We start from the raw sequence: 19,513 nt of genomic DNA, 5'->3' as shown, positions 1-19,513 counted from the left end.
GTTAAAGCTTATCTTTTTGAAAATGTCTATTCTAGCAGGTTTAAGGAGATACCTCATTGTGGTTTAAATTTGTATTTCCTTATTGACTTGTGATGTTGAACATCTTTTCATTTACCTGTTGGCCTTTTAAATATTTTCTTTGGAGAAATGTTTATTCAGATCTTTTGCCCATTTTTCAATTTTGTTTTTTTTTGGTTATTGAGTTGTATGAATTATTTATATATTTTGGATATTAATCTTTTACTATATATATTGTTGGCAAATATTTTTTCCCATTCCAGAAGTTGTCCTTTCATTTTGTTGATGGCTTCTTTTACTGTACAGGACCTTTTTATTTGATGCAGTCCCAACTGTTTGTTTGTTTGTTGTTGTTGCTCATGCTTTAGGTGTCATATCCAAAAAATCATTACCAAGCTCATGTCAAGGACTTTTATTCCTACACTTCCTCTGAGGAATTTCATGGATTCTGGTCTTACATTTAAATCTTTAATCCTTTAATCTATGTTGAGTTAATTTTTGTGAGTGGTGTAAGATAGGGGTCCAGCTTCATTCTTTTACATGTGAATATCCAATTATCCTAACACCATTTATTGAAAAGAGTGTTTTCTCTCCATTGAGCATTCCTGGCTCTCTTGTCAAATATTAGTTGACTATATATGCTTGGGTTTATTTCTGAGCTCTCAATTCTATTCCATTGGTCTATTTGTTTTTTTGTTTGTTTTTTGTTTTTTAAAGATTTTGTTGATGTGGACCATTTTTGAAGTCTCCATTGAACCCATTACAACATTGCTTCCATTTCATGCCTTAGTCCCTTGGCTGTGAGGCATGTTGGATCCTAGCTCTCCAGCCAGGGACTGAACCTGCACCCCTCGTATTGAAAGGCAAAGTCCCCCACTGGTCCGCCAGGGAAGTCCTGGTATATTTGTTTTTATACCATTACCATAATGTTTTGATAAATATAGGTTTAGGGTATAGCTTGAAATCAGAAAGTATGATGCCTCCTGCTTTGTTCTTCTTTTTCAGGATTGCTTTGGCTATTCAGGGCTTTTTAGGTTCCATATAAGTTTTAGGATATTTTTTTTACTTCTGTAAAAAAATGCCATCAGGGGCTTCCCTGGTGGCGCAGTGGTTGGGAGTCCGCCTGCCGATGCAGGGGACACGGGTTCGTGCCCCGGTCCGGGAGGATCCCACATGCCGCGGAGCATCTGGGCCCATGGGCCATGGCTGCTGAGCCTGCGCTCCGCAACGGGAGAGGCCACGGCAGTGAGAGGCCTGCGTACCGGGGGGGGAAAATAAAATGCCATCAGAATCTTGATAGGGATTGGATTGAATCTACAGATGGCTTTTTGTTAGTATTGACATTTTAATAATATTAATTCTTCGAATCCATGGACATCAGATACTTTTTCATGTATTTATGTCTTTTTAAATTTCTTTCATTGACTTCTTGCAATTTTCTTTAGTTAAGTTTATTCCTAGGTATTGTATCGTTTTTTTTTGTTTTTGTTTTTGCGGTACGCGGGCCTCTCACTGTTGTGGCCTCTCCCGTCGCAGAGCACAGGCTCCGGACGCACAGGCTCAGCGGCCATGGCTCACGGGCCTTGCTGCTCCGCGGCATGTGGGATCTTCCCGGACCGGGGCATGAACCGTGTCCCCTGCATCAGCAGGCGGACTCTCAACCACTGCACCACCAGGGAAGCCCTATTGTATCATTTTTGATGCTATTGTAAATGGGATTGATTTCTTTATTTCTTTTCCAGAAAATTCATTGTTAGTGTATAGAAATGCTATTAATTTTTTATATGTTAGTTTTGTGTCCTGCAACTTTACTGAATTCATTGATTAGATCTAACAGTTTTTTGGTTGTGTCTTTAGGATTTTTCTGTATAAAATCATGTTATCTGCAAATAGTGACAATTCCGCTTCTTCCTTTCCAAGTCTGATACCTTTTATTTCTTTTTTGTGAGTACTCTAGGTAGGATATAGTACTTGTAGTACTATAAGTTGAATAAGAGTGGTAAGAGTTGGCACCCTTGTCTTGTTCCTGATCTTAGAGGAAAAACTTCAGCTTTTCACTATTGAATATGATATTATCTATGGACTTGTCATATATGGCCTTTATTATGTTATATGTTTCCTCTATGCCTAATTTAAAGGGTTTTTTATCATGAATGGATTTTGAATTTTGTCAGATGCCTTTTCTGCGTCTGTTGAGATGATCACATGAGTCTTTTGTTTCATTCTATTAATGTGATGTATCATATTGATTGATTTGCATATACCATGGTTAAACACACACACACACATGCACACGAGCAGGATAAGAAACAAGGAACATTGGATCTACAAAACAACCAGAAAATAATTAACAAAATGTAACAGTTAAGTCCTTACCTACCAATAATTACTTTAAACATAAATGCTTTAAATATACTTTCTATCCCTTTCTCTTCCTCATCTCCTTCTGAAATTCCCATAATGCAAATATTGTTCCTTTTCATTATGTCCCATAATTCCCATAAGCTTTCTTCACTTTTTTCCATTCTTTTCTTTTTTTTTTTTTTCTCACTGGATTATTTCCAGTGTCTTATCCTCCAAGTAGCTGATTCTTTCTGATGCATGTTCGAGTCTACTTTTGAAACTCTCTATTGAATTTTTCAACTCAGTTATTATATTTTTAAACTCTAGGATTTTTTTTTTTGATGCTTGCTGTTTGCTTGTTGAACTTCTCATTGAGTTTATGCATTGTTTTCCTAATTTCATTTTGTGGTCTGTCTGTGTTTTTTGCAGTTCACTAAACTTCCTTAAGAGGATTATTCTGAATTCTTTGTCTGACAGTTCATAGATCTCTGTTTCTATAGGGCCAGTTATCAGGCCTTTATTAATTTCCTCTGTCCTATTTACCTGATTTTTTGTGATCCTTGATTCCTTGCATCGGTACCTTCACACTCGAGTAAATGGGTTCCTCTTCCAGACTTTACAGATTTGCTTTGGCAGAGTCAACTGTTCATCAGTTGGTTCGTTTTGGGTTTCTGTGTGTCTGCTGGTAATATCTTTGGGAAGATGGGTTCTGCTATTTTGGAGTGAGGCACATGTTGAGCTCTGAGAATAGAGATAAGGGGGTATGCCACTGGCTAAGAATAGTTGAATAGAACTTCTGGCTTTGTTCCCTACCTAAGTGAGGCTGGAAGATGGGCTCCACAGTTGCCTGGATTCTCTGGTCATGCTTGCTAGATGGGAGTGGATACTATATTCAGTAGTAGACAGGGCTATGAATTGGCTTCCCTGCTCTGGCAGGGCAGAAGGATGGGACCAAGATTTGAAGAACCAAATCAGGCTACAGTGTGTGCACTAAATTCTTCGGTCACGTGAGGCCACTGGTTTTGCTCTGCAGATGGGGGAAGCCATGGGCTGTGCTCTCTGTTCAAGTGCCACTGTATGTAGGGCTATTGAATGGGCTACACAGCATTCTGTGTGCTTTGCTTGGGTTCCGTGGTTAGACAGGCTGAAGGCTATATTCAGTGACGAGCAGGGCTATGCATTAAATTCCCTGCCCAGGGGCAGTGGAGGAAGCAGCTCTAAAGCTGGTAAAGCTCTTTGTATATTGTCTTAACAAAGCTGACCCCACCCCAAGTTCCCTGACCGACAGGGCCACTAACCTTGTTTTGGAAACTATCAGTTTTCCCATCTGCCTTGCAGCTAGAGTGCAGCTAGGCTGTACAGCTTCTGTGAGTTGATGCCAGCCCTTCTGGTTAGATGGGGCCAGGAAACACTTTCCACAGTGAGTGGTCTGTGATTCAGCTCTTTGCCTGGGTGAAAGGGGGAGGGGCTGTTCCAGACTAGTCTCAGTTTCTTACACAGGCTCTCCATTTGGGATGCACCAGGAGCTACCCTCAGCCTTGGCTGTAAATTAATCCCCCGTCTGTGTGTAGCATGGGAATGTTCCATGCTCGGTACTGGCTTTGCTTCAGGGTCAATCAGTTCTGTCCTTTTACCTTTGACTCAAATGCCACTGAGCTGCACTGTTTCCAAGAGTTGTAGCCTGCCCTTTTGGTTAGATGGGCCTGAGAACACTCTCCACGGTGCGTGTGTTGGGGGGCAGACTGTGACTCAGCTCCTTGCCTGGGTGTAGGAAAACTGGACTCTAGGGCTGGCAAAACTCCTTGTTTGAGGATCCAAATCAGGCAGGTCTGTACCCAACCAAGTTCCCTCATCAGAGTGTGCCCCTGACTTGATTCTGCAATGAGCAAAGCCACAGGGTAGTATTACTACTTGGTTTCGCAAGTGTGAACTTGGTCTGCTAAGATCTATGTGCTGGCTGTTGCATGCCCTTCCCTCTCACCATCATATTTCCAGTGGTTCAGCTCTGCAGATTCCCCTGCAATCCCTGTGGTGCGACATCAGAGTAGAGGCTCCTGCAAAGCAACCCACGATGGTGTGTGTGTGTGTGTGTGTGTGTGTGTGTGTGTGTGTGTGTGTGTGAGAGAGTGTAGAGTGTGTGTGTGTGTGTGTGTGTGTGTGTGTGTGTGTGTGAGTGAGTGTAGGGGCCTGGTTGTCCCTTCTGTGTTCTCTTTTCCCACTAGAGAAACCAGAGACTCAGAGGAGACCTCTCCACATGGTATTCTGCTGGCCTGGGGGAGGGGCAGTACAGTCTACATGTAGCGACTTTTCTTACCCTTCCAATGTAGTCTGTCTTGGTCTCTTTGTTACAAGGGGTGCTTCAGCCTCACCCCTGTGTTTTAGGATTCTCTCAGTGATGCCTTGTTCTTAAATAATTGTTAGTTGTTCTTCTTGTTAAGGGGAATGAAGTCATGAAAAATATATGTTGCCATTGTGGTGATGTCAGTCCTCCCTCCCTGTCTTTTTGTGGCTTGAGGCTTGTTTCTTTTTGTTGCTGAGTGATATTCTATTGTATAGATGTACCACAATTTGTTTCTTCATCAACCTATTGAAAGAAAACTTGGTTGCTTCCACTTTTAGGCAATTATGAATAAAGTTGCCTCCAACATTCATGTACAGCTTTTGTGTGTGTAGATATACGTTTTCAACTCATCTGGGGAAACACCTGGTAGTATAGTTGTTGGATCATATAGTTAGACTATACTTAGCTTTGTAAGAAACTGCTAAACTGTCTTCCGACGTGGCTGAACCATTTTGCATTCTCACCAGCCGTTAACATGAGTTCCTTGCTGCTTCACATCCTCACCAATATTTGATATTAGTTTTAATATTTTTAAAAAGCCATTCTAATATACATGTATCTCATCGGTATCTCTTTGTTTCATTTGCAATTGCCTAATAACTTATCTTGTTGAGCACTTTTTCAGATACTTATTTACCACCTACCTACCTCCTTTGGCAAGGTTAGGATATTTTGCCCATTTTTTAGTTGACATGTTTATTTTCTTATTATTGAATTTTAAGAGTCCTTTGTATGCTTTGGACACAAGTTCGTTACCAGATATGTGCTTAGCAAGTATTTTCTACAAGTATGTGGTTTGTCATTTTGTTTTTTAAGTGTATTTTGCAAAGCAAAGTTTTTCATTTTAATAAGTTCCAACTTATCAATTTTTTCTTTGGAACATGCCCTACTTTACACCTTCTCTCCTCTCTAACTCTTGCTTTAAAATTTATGATTTTCAATTAGAAGATCTCTAGGGCTTCCCTGGTGGTGCAGTGGTTAAGAATCTGCCTGCTAATGCAGGGGACATGGGTTTGAGCCCTGCTCCAGGAAGATCCCACATGTCATGCAGCAACTAAGCCCGTGCACCACAACTACTGAGCCTGTTCTCTAGAGCCCGCAAGCCACAACTACTGAGTCTGCATGCCACAACTACTGAAGACCACGCCCCTAGAGCCCGTGCTCCACAACAAGAGAAGCCACCACAATGAGAAGCCCGCACACTGCAACAAAGAGTAGCCCCTGTTCTCCGCAACTAGAGAAAAGCCCATGCACAGCAATGAAGACCCAATGCAGCAAAAAATAAAATAAATTTTAAAAAAAATTTTAAGAATTTCCTTCCTAAAAAAAAAAAAAAAGATCTCTAAAACTTACCATATGGGCCTTGTATTAGTTTCCTAGGACTACTGTAACAAATCACCACAAAAGAGTACAGGACATTTTCTTACAGTTTTGGACACTAGAAGTCCAAAATCATTGTGTCAGGAGGGTTATTTCTTCCTGGAGTCTCTGAGAGAGCATCAGGGAGAAACCAGCTTGCACCTTCTACATTTTACTTGGAAATCTGCTCAGGTAAATGTTCAAGTTCATTCCTTGCAAATTCTACTTACCACCCAATAGTTGAACACAATTCAGCCAATTTCTGATGCTTCATAACAAGAATCACCTTTCCTCCAGCGTCCAATAACATTCTTCATTTCCATCTGAGACCTCATTAGAAAGACCTTTCATACTCTAGCAGTGTTTGGTTAATGAGTATATATATATATATATATATATATATATATATATATATATATGAGTGTGTGTGTGTGTGTAAATGATAGAAGCTTTCTCTATAGTTCTCTTCACTTCTTTCTGAGTCTTCACCAGAATCAGTTTTAATGTTCATATTTTTATAAACAATTACTTCAAGGTAATGTAGGCTTTTTCTGTCATGTGTTTCAAAACTCTTCTAGCCTTTATCTACTACCCAATTCCAAAATCACTTCTGCATTTTTAGGTATTTATTATGGCAGCACCCCACTTTCCAGTATCAAAATCTGTATTAGTTAGGGTTCTACAGAGAAACAATAAGAGATTATATCTATATCTATTTATCTATATCTGCCTCTGTGTCTATTTCAATATCTATATCACCTATGTATCTATATATCTATCTATCCATCCATCCATCCATCCATCCATCCATCCATTCATCTATGAAGAGATCTATTTTAAGCAATTGGTTTATTTGAGTGTAGGAGTTTACAAGTCCAAAATCTTTAGGGCAGTTAACAGGCAAGAAACTCAAACAGGAGTTGGTACTGCAGTCTTGAGGCAGAATTTCTTCTTCTCATAAAGATACCAATTGTTAGACGAGAACCCGTGCTGTTCCAGTATAAGCTCATCTTACTCATCTTACCTTGACTGTGTCTACAAACTTCTTATTTTCAAATAAGGTATCATTCACAGGTACCAATGATTAGGACTTAGACATATCTTTTGGGGGGGGGGCAAAATTCATCCTGCAACATGGTACAAAATATATTGAGTATCAAAAAACTAAATAAAAAAGTACATCATTTTCTAGTGAACCTGATAATAAATAATAGAAAACTATTTTGCATTGGTTTGTTTTTTTTAAATTCAGATTGATAACAAGATGAACTTTGTGGTAGGTAAATGTCACCTACCAACACCTCGAAAGAACACTAGAGAAACCTGCTAATCAAGCAAAACTAAGTTTATTAGACTTACTGCATTAAGGACAAATGCTAATCTTAATAGATTCTCAAAAAGAAGAAATTAGAGAAAGGTATTTATAGTTTTAGGTGCTGGACTGGGTGATTTGAAAGTGGGTCTTAAAAGGCAGAGAACTGGTTGAAATTGTACAGAGTTTCTGACACTATAGATTTGGATTGATTTGTACTGTGTGAAGAGGATTTTGAAGTGAAATTTGATGAGCAAGGGGGTTTAAGTAGTTTAAAGTCTACTTTTCCAAGGACAAATAGCTTATACCAGGAAATATATATTTGTGTGTGTGTGTATGTGTGTGTGAGTGTACATAATATATTTTTAAGCTTTTATACATCGAAGCATCTCAAAAGTGTTTTGAGTCCACTAAAACTCAAGAGAATCAAATCTTCCTAAGCCAAAATATTTTTCATATTTTGGACCATATATTTCAAATATTATAGACTCTTGAGTTTACTAAGATCTAAAATAATAAAAGGAATCCTTTGAAAAAATAGAAAATGGAGTCAAGAGAGAAGTGGCCACAAAATGATAATATTTTGATAATTTATAAAAAAAAGTTTTACTTCTCTCTTCCTTTTCCTATCATTTAAAGAGAAGCAGCAATACATATGGACACAGTTCAAATGAAAAATTGATAAAATATGTCAATATCACAAATTAAAACATTACACGTTTGATAAATGAACAGTAGTTTCAGAGCTCTATGCATATAAAATATAGTTACATTGCCTCAGGTCAGCAAACCAGGGATTTTTTTCCTCCACCGTTGCTCTCTGCCTGCCCTAAGTACTGCTGTCTTTCGAATAGAGTTGTCTTAATTTTCACAACTGTCAGGCAATGAGATATGCCTTTTTCTTTTTATATTTATGGGTAGCTAAAATTCCTGAGGGAATGAATTACTCAAGATAGTTAAAGATGGTAAGACAAGAAGTAATGGCCCGAAACATGGAGAACTCTTAAGCTAGATTAGATGAAGAAATTCTTAGTCATGAGGTCAATGAGGCAATTTAATAGGGTGCCCTGGGAGGTAGTCAAGATACCATCACTAAACACTATTCAGACTCAAGAGAAAATTAAAAAGACAAGCTCTGGGTAGGAGAATAAGAAATCATACATTTTTAGACAAGGGAGAAATAATCTATTATAGGCAAACTAGGATGCAGCTTTTGAATAGTGGGCCCATGTGAAAATGTTAATTCTAATTGGGATTAAAATATAACATCTTAAGAATTAATTATCCATTTTATGGGCAGAAGACCTAAACAGACATTTCTCCAATAGAAGATATACAGATTGCCAACAAACACATGAAAGAATGCTCAACATCATTAATCATTAGAAAAATGCAAGTCAAAACTACAATGAGATATCATCTCACACCAGTCAGAATGGCCGTCATCAAAAAATCTACAAACAATAAATGCTGGAGAGGGTGTGCAGAAAAGGGAACCCTCTTGCACTGTCGGTGGGAATGTAAATTAATACAGTTACTATGGAGAACATTATGGAGGTTCCTTAAAAAACTAAAAATGGAACTACCATACAACCCAGCAATCCCACTACTGGGCGTATATCCTGAGAAAACCATGATTCAAAGAGTCATGTACCACAATGTTCATTGCAGCTCTATTTACAATAGTCAGGACATGGAAGCAACCTAAGTGTCCATCAACAGATGAATAGATAAAGAAGATGTGGCACATACATACAATGGAATGTTACTCAGCCATAAAAAGAAATGAAATTGAGTTATTTGTAGTGAGGTGGATGGACCTACCGTCTGTCATACAGAGTGAAGTAACTCAGAAAGAGAAAAACAAATACCATATGCTAACACATATATATAGAATCTAAAAAACAAACAAAATGGTCATAGTATTTCACTGTGGTTTTAAATGGCATTTTTCTGATGACTAATGGTGTTGGACATATTTTATATGCTTGTTGCTTGCAATCCACATATCTTCTTTCATTAAATGTCTCTTCAAATCTTCTGCACATGTTGAATGGCTTATGGGTTGTCCAGTGTGTGACTTTAAATTGTTTTTTCATTCTCTTAGTGTCTTTCCAAGAGCTTAATTTTGATAAAGTCTATTTAACATTTATTTATTTAGTGTATCATACATTTCGTGTCTAATAAATACATTTGTCTAACACAAGGTCACAAAGGTCTTCTCTTATGTATTTTTCTTGACATTTTAAGTCTTTAGTTTTATACATAGATCTATGTTACAATCTGAGTTAAGATTTGTGTAGTGATAAATATGGGTCAAATTTGGTTTTGTATATATATATAAACATTTGCTGAAAGGGCTATTTTTCTCCAAGAAATTGCCTTTATACTTTGTCAAAAATAAATTGCCCATCTATGTGTGGGTCTATTTGTTGACACACTACAGTGTTCCACTGATCTATTTGTCCATCTTTTCACAGTATCCCCTCTCTAGATGACTGCTACTCTCTCATAAGTTTGTCGGTAGTTACACAAAGCCTCCTGGGATTTTCACTGGGATTATGAGAAATCTGTAACTCAAAAGGGGTAGAATTAACCTTTTAAGTATACTGTTGTATTAACACTGCCTATCTCTCCATGTATAAATATTCTTTCTTCAATTTATTCAACAATAATTTATACATTTTAGCATATAGGTCTTTTATAACTTTTATCATATTTATCCTTAATTAAAAATTATCACATTCTTTTAAAAAGTATTCTTTTTCATTTAAAATTTTCATCTTTTTATTGTTAGTAAATATAAATTATAATTTTTTATGTCAATCATATATATTGCAATCACTATTGCATCTTGCAAAATGCAATCACTATTTCTAATAGTTTTTTGTACATTCCATAGAATTCTCTTCATAGATGATTATGTCATCTGCAAACAAGGAGAGTTATTTCTTCTTTTACCAAGTTGATTTGTTTCATTTATTTTTCTGTTGTTTATTGCACTGCCTAGAAGTACAGGTTCAATGTTGAGTAGCAGTGTTGAGAGTAGCACTCCTTTCTTTCTTCCTGAACTTAGCAGGGAAACCATTCAATTTTTTATAATTAGGAATGTGAAAGAAAGAAAACCTATAGGTCTTTCCTAGTTTCCTTTCTCAGGTTGAGGAAGTGATCGTAAAATTCATATAGAAATGCAGGGAAGTTAGTTAGCCAAAAATAAAGAACAAAGTTGGAAGAGCCACACTATTCAATAAGTAAATTTAAAAATTTACAAGAAAGCTACAGTAATTTTTTTAATGTGGTACTACCATATAAATAGACCTGTAGACCAATGTAATAGAATTGAGAGTCCAGAAATAACTCATATATTTATGGTCAATTGATTATTAACAAGTGTTCCAAAATCATTCAGTGGGGGAAATGCTGTTGGGATAACCGGATATCCACATGCATAAGAATTAATCTGGATACCGAAGTTCTACCATACAGAACAATATTACCATCTATATATATACCATATTAACTCAAATAGACAAAGGACCTTAACGTGAGAGCTAAAACTATAAAATTCTTATAAGGAAGCATAATGTAAATCTACATGTCCTTGGATTAAGCCACAGTTTCTTAGGTGACAACTAGAGCATAAGCAACCAAAGAAAAAATAGACAAATTGGACTTTATCAAAATAAAAAATTTGTATGTCAAAGGACACTATCAAGAAAGTTAAAAGACAATCCACAGAATGAGATAGAATATTTGTATATCTGATAAGGGATCTAGTATCCAGAATATATAAAGATAACCCATAACCCAACAAAAAATAAATAATTCAAATATAAATTAAGCAAAGACCTTGAAATAAATGTTCTTCCAAAGAAGATATACAGGTGGCCAAACAAGCACATGAAAAGATGCCCAACATCATTAGTCATTAGAGAAATTCAAATCAAAACCACAGTGAGATCGTATCTCACACCATATAGAATGACTATCATCAAGAAACAAGAAATACATGTTGGTGAAGATGTGGAGAAAGAGAACTCTTGTATACTGTTGGTGGGAATGTAAATTTGGTCAGATAGTGTGGAAAACAGTAGGTTTTGAGGTTCCTCAAAAAATTTAAAATAGAACTACCATATGATCCAGCAATACCACTTCTGGGTATACAGTCAAAGGAAATGAAAACATGATATTGAAGAGATACATGCACTCCCTTGTTTATTGTAGCATTATTCATCTTAGCCAAGATATGGAAACAACCCAAGTGCCCACAGTAGATGAATGGATAAAGAAGATATGGTAAAAATATATACAAATATTATTCAGCCATGAGAAAGAAGGAAACCTTTCTATTTGGGACAACACAGGATCTTGAGGATATTATGCTAAGTGAGATAAGTCAGTCAAAGAAAAAAATACTATGATATCCCTTACATGTGAATCTAAAAAGTTAAACTTGTAAAAGCAGAGAGTAAATGGTGGTTACCAGAGGCTATGTGTTAGAAGAATAGGAGAGATGTTGTTTAATGGTACAAACTTGCAACTAGTACACAATTAATTTCTGGCGATCTGATATACAGTGTAGTGAATATAGACAATGACATTGTATTATACTTATCAAATTTGAGAGATTAGATCTTAATTTTTTCCACCACAAAAAAGAAATGATAATTATGTGACATGATAGAGGTGCTAATTATCACTACAATGGCAGTCATGTTACAATATATAAATGTTTCAAATCAATGTATGTATAAATATGCTGTATACCTTAAATTTACATACTGTTATGTATCAAATATATTTCAATAAGAATTCATTTTAAAAATACAATGAGATACTACTTTATACCCATTAGGATGCCTATTCTGGGTGTTTCATGTAAATAAAATCACACAATATATGGTCTTGTGACTGGCTTCTTTCACTTAGCATTATATTTTTAAGGTTCATCTATGTTGTATCATGTATCAGCATGTCATTCTGAACATTTATGCACTTCATGAAAGTCCAAAATGAAGCAAAACATTAAAAAGCCCTGAAAAGATTAATGCACAAATCATAGTCAGAGATTTAAACCCTCTCAATAATTGATAGACTAAGAATGGAGAAAATCAGTAAATGTATAGATGACTTGAATAACCGACTTTAATTAATTGATATTTATGTAACACTGCACTCAACAACAGCAGAGTGAACATACATATCAAAATAACACAGAACGTATACCAAATAGGCCATATTCTGGGCCATAAAGCATATCTGAATATATTTAGAAGAATTCAGTCATACAAAATACAGACTTTGGTCCTGTAAAATTAAATGAGAAATAGATTTCAGAGAAATATCTGGAAAACATTTGCAAACTAAATAGCACACATTAAGAAAAACCCAGTGGATCAAAGAAGAAATTACAAGAAAAATTAGTATTTGGCATTGAATTAATAAGAAAACACAACAACAAAAAAATTGTGAGATTCAATTAAGTAGTACTGAGAGAGTAAGAATGGTCTCTAAATCATGTAACTTAGTTACCTTCTTAAATGATCAGAGGAAAATCCACTAAGTCCAAAGTTAGTAGAAGAAATATTAAAAATAAGAGAAGAAATCTGTGAAGCAGAAGAACAAAAACAATGGAGAAAACCAATAAAATTAAAAGTTGATTCTTTGAGATTAATAAAATTGACGAACCTATTGCCAGACTACTGAGAAAAAGAAAAAAGAGGACATAAATTACAAATTATATGAATGAGAGAGGTGACATCACTACAGATTCTAAAGATGCTCAAATGATAATGAGGGAGTATTATGAACAATTTTATTATAATAAATTCTAAAACATATCACAAATAAGCAAATCGCTATAAAAATAAAAATTGTCAAACTTCAAGAAGAAATAAGTAATCTGAATGGCTCTACATCTATTTAGAAAACTGATTTTTAGTTAGAAGTTTTCCCACTGAAAAAATCCCAGACCCAGATGTCCTAATTGAATTGTAGAAGATATTTCAGGAAGAAATAATACTAATTGTACACAGAGGAGAGACCATTTCCTAATTCATTCTATGAGGTTAGCATTACCCTGATACTGAAAAAAAAAAAAAAAGAGAGTGAGAGCCCCAAAATATTAAGAAAATAAAACTACAGAACAATATTCCTCATAAACATATATGCAAATTCATAAAAAATTACCAAATTAAACTCAACAGTATTTTAAAATAATAAATTATTGACATTATGGAGTCTCTCCCAGGAATGAAATGTTGGTTTTACATTCCAAAGTCAATCAATGTAATTTGCCACATTAACAGTTTAAAAATGAGAAACAGACAACTAAACAAATTTTATAACCATCTCAGTAGACTTAAAAAGCATATGACAAAATCTAACATCCTATCCTGATAAAAACTTCTGGCAAGTTACAAATAGAAAAGAACTTCCTCAAACTTATACAAGGTGTCTGTGAGAAACTTACAATTAACATCATACTTAATGGTGAAAGTCTGAAGGCTTTCCCTGTAAGATCAAGAACAAGGCAAATATGTTGTCTCTCAAAACTTCTATAAACATTGTACTAAGTGTTCTAGGCAGTACAATAAGGCAAAAAAAACAAAACAAAACATTCAGAGAAAAGAAGATAAAACTGCAATTATTTGAAAATTACATGATCAAGTATATAAGACATCTATATGGAAGCTATCAAAAAGTTACTACAAGTAATAAATGAATTCAGCAAATTTGCCAGCTACAAGGCCAATATACAAAAATCGACTGAATGTCTATGTAACAGCAATGAACAGAAATTCATATTAAAAATAATATTTAAAATAGCATTAAGTACATTAAATATTTAGGGATAAATTAAACAGAAGTGGTGCAGGACCTGTGCATTGCTAAAAGAAATTTAATAATACCTAAATGACTATAGAAATATACCTTGCTCATGTATTGGAAGACTCGATAATGAAAAGGTCGCACTTGGGAATTCTGTGGTGGTCCCGTGGTTAGGACTTGGTGCTTTCATTGCCATGGGCCGGGGTTCTATCTGCTTGAGGAACTAAGATCTGGCAAGCTGTGGGAGTGTGGGGTGCAGCCAAAAATAAATAAATAATTAAATAAAAGAAGAGGTTATAGTTGATCCAGAGATTCACCATAATCCCAATCCAGTTTCTAGAAGTGTTTTTCTAGAAAATGACAATCTGATTTTAAGAAGTATAGAGATATGTATAGGACCTCGAATAGCTAAAGCATATTTGAACTCTAAGAAGAAAATTAGAAGATTTCAAGATATTATAAAACTATAGTAATCAAGACAGTATAATACAACCATAAAGATGGACAAACAATGGGACATAATAGAGAGTCCAGAAATAGAAGCATATATAAATGATCATTAATTTTTGATAAAGGTGTTAAGATAATTTAATGGGGGAAATGATATGTTTTTTCAAAAATTTGTGCTGGAAAAATTGTATAGACATATGCACCACCACCCACCCCCGGAAAAAAAACACAAAAAACAAAACCAGAATTTTAAAGGTTACCTCATGTCATACACAAAAAAATCACTCAAAATACATCATAAACTTCAATGTAAAACTATAAAATTTTACAAAAAAAACTAGTAATTTTTGGTTAGGAAAATATTTCCTAATTAGGGTATGACATGTATGAACCGTAAAAGAAACGTTTTTAAAATTGTACTTCATTTAAATTAAAAACTTTTTTTTTTTTTCGGTACGCGGGCCCCTCACTGTTGTGGCCTCTCCCGTTGTGGAGCACAGGCTCCGGATGCGCAGGCTCCACGGCCATGGCTCATGGGCCCAGCCGCTCCACGGGCATGTGGGATCTTCCCGGACCGGGGCACAAACCCGTGTCCCCTGCATCGGCAGGCGGACTCTCAACCACTGCACCACCAGGGAAGCCCCTAAATTAAAAACTTTTGATTGCAAAATGGCATTTCTACAAAAATGAAAATGTAAGCCATTGCCTGGGAGAAAATATGTACAAACATATGGCATACCAAGGGTTTACATCTAGAAAATATAAAGAACACTTACCACTCAATTACAAGAAGACAAAGAACTCTATTAAAAATGGCCAAATTGTTTGAACAGACACTTTCTCAAAGAATTTATAGGAACAATAAATAAGCACATGAAAAAATACCTGCCTTTAGGAAAATACAATTAAACTTATAAAGGTATATCACTACACTCCCACCAGAATGGCAAAAAATGAAAAGGATTGAAAAATACCAAATATTGGAATTGAGGTGAAGTAACTGTATCTCTCCTGTGTATTGCACTCCTCGGGTACTATAAAATGATACATTTGGAAATAGTTTTGTGATTTGAGATAGTTTCTATCCTATAACCCAACCTCCCACCCCTAGATATTTACCTAAGGGAAATAAAAAGATCTGTCCATGTAAAGACTTGTACACAAATGTTCATAGCACTTTATTTCTAAAGCCCAAACTGCTAATACCCAAAATCTCAACATGTGAATGAAAATTTGTTATTTAGCTATACAATGGCATAGTACTCATCCATAAGAGGGAATGAACTATTTAAACATACATTAATATGGGTGAACCTTGAAGTACTTATCTTGCAAGAAAAAAAAAGCAAAACATTCTCTATGGTTTCTTTACATAAAATTCTAGAAAATGCAAACAAAAGTATAGACATAGAGTTTGCCTGGAGATGGGACAGCTGGGGAGAGGAAGTGGGTGGAATTTAAAAAGAGAAAGAGGAAACCTTGGGGTGGTGGAGTTCATTATCTTGATGTGGTAATAATTTCAAAGGTACATACATATGTCAAAAATTCATTAAATTGTGCACATTAAATATGTTCAGTATGTTGTATGTCAGTTGTACTGCAACAAAGCTGAAAACAGATTTAATAATTCAGTGGCAATATTTGTATTTTAAGCTTTAGTCACAGAAATACTGAAATACTGAAGAGTTATGACTATATTAGGGATAAGAAGCTTTGACTAATGAGCCTAGTTTTGACAGCTCTTAGTGTTATTTTGATATTAAATTAAGATGATACAGATGTTGTGTTCTAATTATTTTATTGAAAGTATATTGAAATAGCTGTGAAAGTAATTCCAGATAGCTATTATACATTAAAAAAAGTATTCTTTGTTCCCTTACAGTACTTTTTTTTCCCCTCTTGATGCCAATTAGGATGTCCATTGCCAAGTGTTCAAAATGTAAACTTTATATTTTAGTATCTGATGGAATAGAATTAACATATAGATCTATAGTTAAATATGATTTTTTCCAAGTTTGTCTGGGAAAGACAATTAGAATTATGATCATTTTTATAATCTCCATCTTTAACAATCAATTTAGTGTCATCAGGACTCATTGGAGTAGTGTAAACAGGAGTGGGAGAATGGATGAAGCACCTATCAGAGGATGAAAACCAGAATCCCACACCTTTGAAACAGAACAGAGTCAGAGGTAGATGGTAATGGTCTTAAAATACAGTGATTATAGAAGGCTCCAAGACTGAACATCCCTAAGTCAGCTAAAGACCTAAATGTTTCCATGGTCTTGGAAACATTGGAAAGTACAGAGTTTGGTTAAAAAGTAAAAAAGAATACTAAGTATATTTCATTGGGTTATGACATATTTGTATAAAGTGCACTCTAATATACAAGTTTGTTTAATTTTTGCTAACTATTGCTGACATAGTGTAGACATTAGGTGAAACTGAAAAGTATCATTAGCAGATACTTCAGATAATGTTGGTTGCCTGCTTTCTCTCTCTCTCTCTCTCTCTCTCTCTCTCTCTATATATATATATATGTACACACACACACACATATATGTATCTTATTCCATATTAACTTATTTCTTGCAAACAAAACTTATTTTTTAAAGGGTTCCACTCTATCTCCAATTCTGCAAGTTCAAGTAGGAAGGTATCTTGATAAATTTAAGCCAATCAGTTTAGACCATTCTCCTGATAGCTGGTGTTACTCCAGAAATGGTCATGTGACTGAACTTGGCCCATTAAATTTGAAGGGAAGAATTTACAGTTCTTTTGTTTATTTCTCCCTTTGCTCTTCATCCCCATTACATGTAAACAGAAAAGCAAAACAAAACAAAACAAAAAAACTTTCACATGCACTCATCTTGCTACCATAAGGGTTAGTAGCCTTAGGATAACAGAGAAGATAGAACAGCAGGGAAATGAAAGGAACATAGGTCTTTGATGATATCATTGGTTGATTACCTCGATTTCTAGTTACTTGAGATGTAAAACATTTTTATTGTTTAAGCCATTTGAAATGATTTTCCTTATACAGAGTTCACCTAAGAATCTGTTAATAATTTTTCTTTTCCTACTAAAACAAAAGCTAAAACATTTTAATGAAAATTTCTAGTGGTTGACCATGTTTTCTCAAACCATTGGTAAATAACACATAAGAATGCTTTTAATCATAGTTTAAACCAATGGTTTAATAAATGACTAGTTTAGTAATTAAGATAATTTAATTCTCTACCATTCACTTTGTGATTATTAAATCTATATGTTTAATAAATTAAATATTTAATATTTATAAAAACCTATATATTTAGTACTTTAATAATTGAGATGATCTCATTGTTTACATTTAAATATATAGATTTATAAAAGATATATATGCATTAGATTCATTTTTTTACCATGTAGAAAATATTGTATTTCTATGAAATATCTCAAGAAAAAAATTCCACATTTGTTTTCTTCTTTCAATGATTAGTTAATCAACACGGCATCTAACTGAATGAAAATATCTTAATGAAAACTTCCTTAATGAGAATTAAATTTGGGGAAACAGTTATAAATAAATCATTTAGAATTATCTCATGGCCAAATGCTCTACCAAACACATAACGATATTGAATTAATGTAATTGTGTTTATGGTAGATTGATAAAAAGTCTTCAGAAATATCAATCCCTGGTAGATTACAGTTAATACTTTCAATAATGCTTATGAGTAATAAAATAAAATTTTATACATTTGCCACTTAAGTATTAAATTCTAAGATTCTCCTTAACAAGAATTCAGGAGCAATCTAATATTAGATATCTTTTAATTCTCCTCTTTTGGGATTGCTCTTTGAATATTTATGTGCTTGCTAATAAAAGATAAAGGCAGCTGACTATTTAAAAATCCTCAGAAATATTTCTAGATTTTCCCTCTATTTTCACATCCTGTAAAGTTCAGTGAAAACCAGACAGGTGTTTTAGTGACTTGATCACACTGTGGAGATGGATGGCACCTGTTTCAATACGAAAACAATAGTTACTCAAACCAGGGAAGAAGTTTTTACTTGGTGAAAATTGAAAATATCACCAATTAATTTAGATGCATCCATTACAATTATATCTTTATCCTTAAAAAAACATTTTGGCATCTAAAGAAAAATGAAGCATTAGTAGACAACTATATATTTGGAAATTAGGATGTTTAGGAATTTCCTTAAGAAGTGATGAATAAAACACTAAATATTAGGTTTCTTAATCTTCATCTATTAAGGACCTATCTTACTAAAATCTTCATTCTTTCATTATACTCTTTCCTGAGCTCACTGTGGGCTAGAGACAATCTATATGCCAGGGATCCAGGAGTAAATGAGACAGTTTTGATCTGTTTTATTAAATCCTGGAGCTTAGATTTTAGTTATAGACTATATTCTCAATATCACTAAGGATAAATTATTAACAACTGTATAGTAGTACTTATTTACATGAGACTATGAATGAGGTAGGAACTTCTTCAATAACATGCCAAATATATATTGGCAATATGTATAAAAGTCTTGTCACAATATATAGTACACTGTCTCTCAATGATTGCCACAGGAAATGCCAAAGTCTGGAAATTCATATTTTTGTACCCCAGAAATATCAGTATAATAGAATTTTTAGGTAGAGAATATACATATTTAGAATGTTATCTCCAAGACATGTGAGCCTGTAAATCAGAGACTATATCCCTCATAAGTGAAAATGATACAAAATTGGCTTATAACTATATTAAATGTTTTCAGAAAAATTGCGTTGTTATTGCATTTTATTATTGATCTCATAGGAAATCATAATTTTAAGAATCAAATGTTTCATACTTAACACA

Source organism: Delphinus delphis, chromosome 5, assembly GCF_949987515.2.
Source record: "Delphinus delphis chromosome 5, mDelDel1.2, whole genome shotgun sequence".
Lineage (NCBI taxonomy): Eukaryota > Metazoa > Chordata > Mammalia > Artiodactyla > Delphinidae > Delphinus > Delphinus delphis.
The sequence above is the reverse complement of the archived record's forward strand: the minus strand, read 5'-3'. Positions refer to the sequence as shown.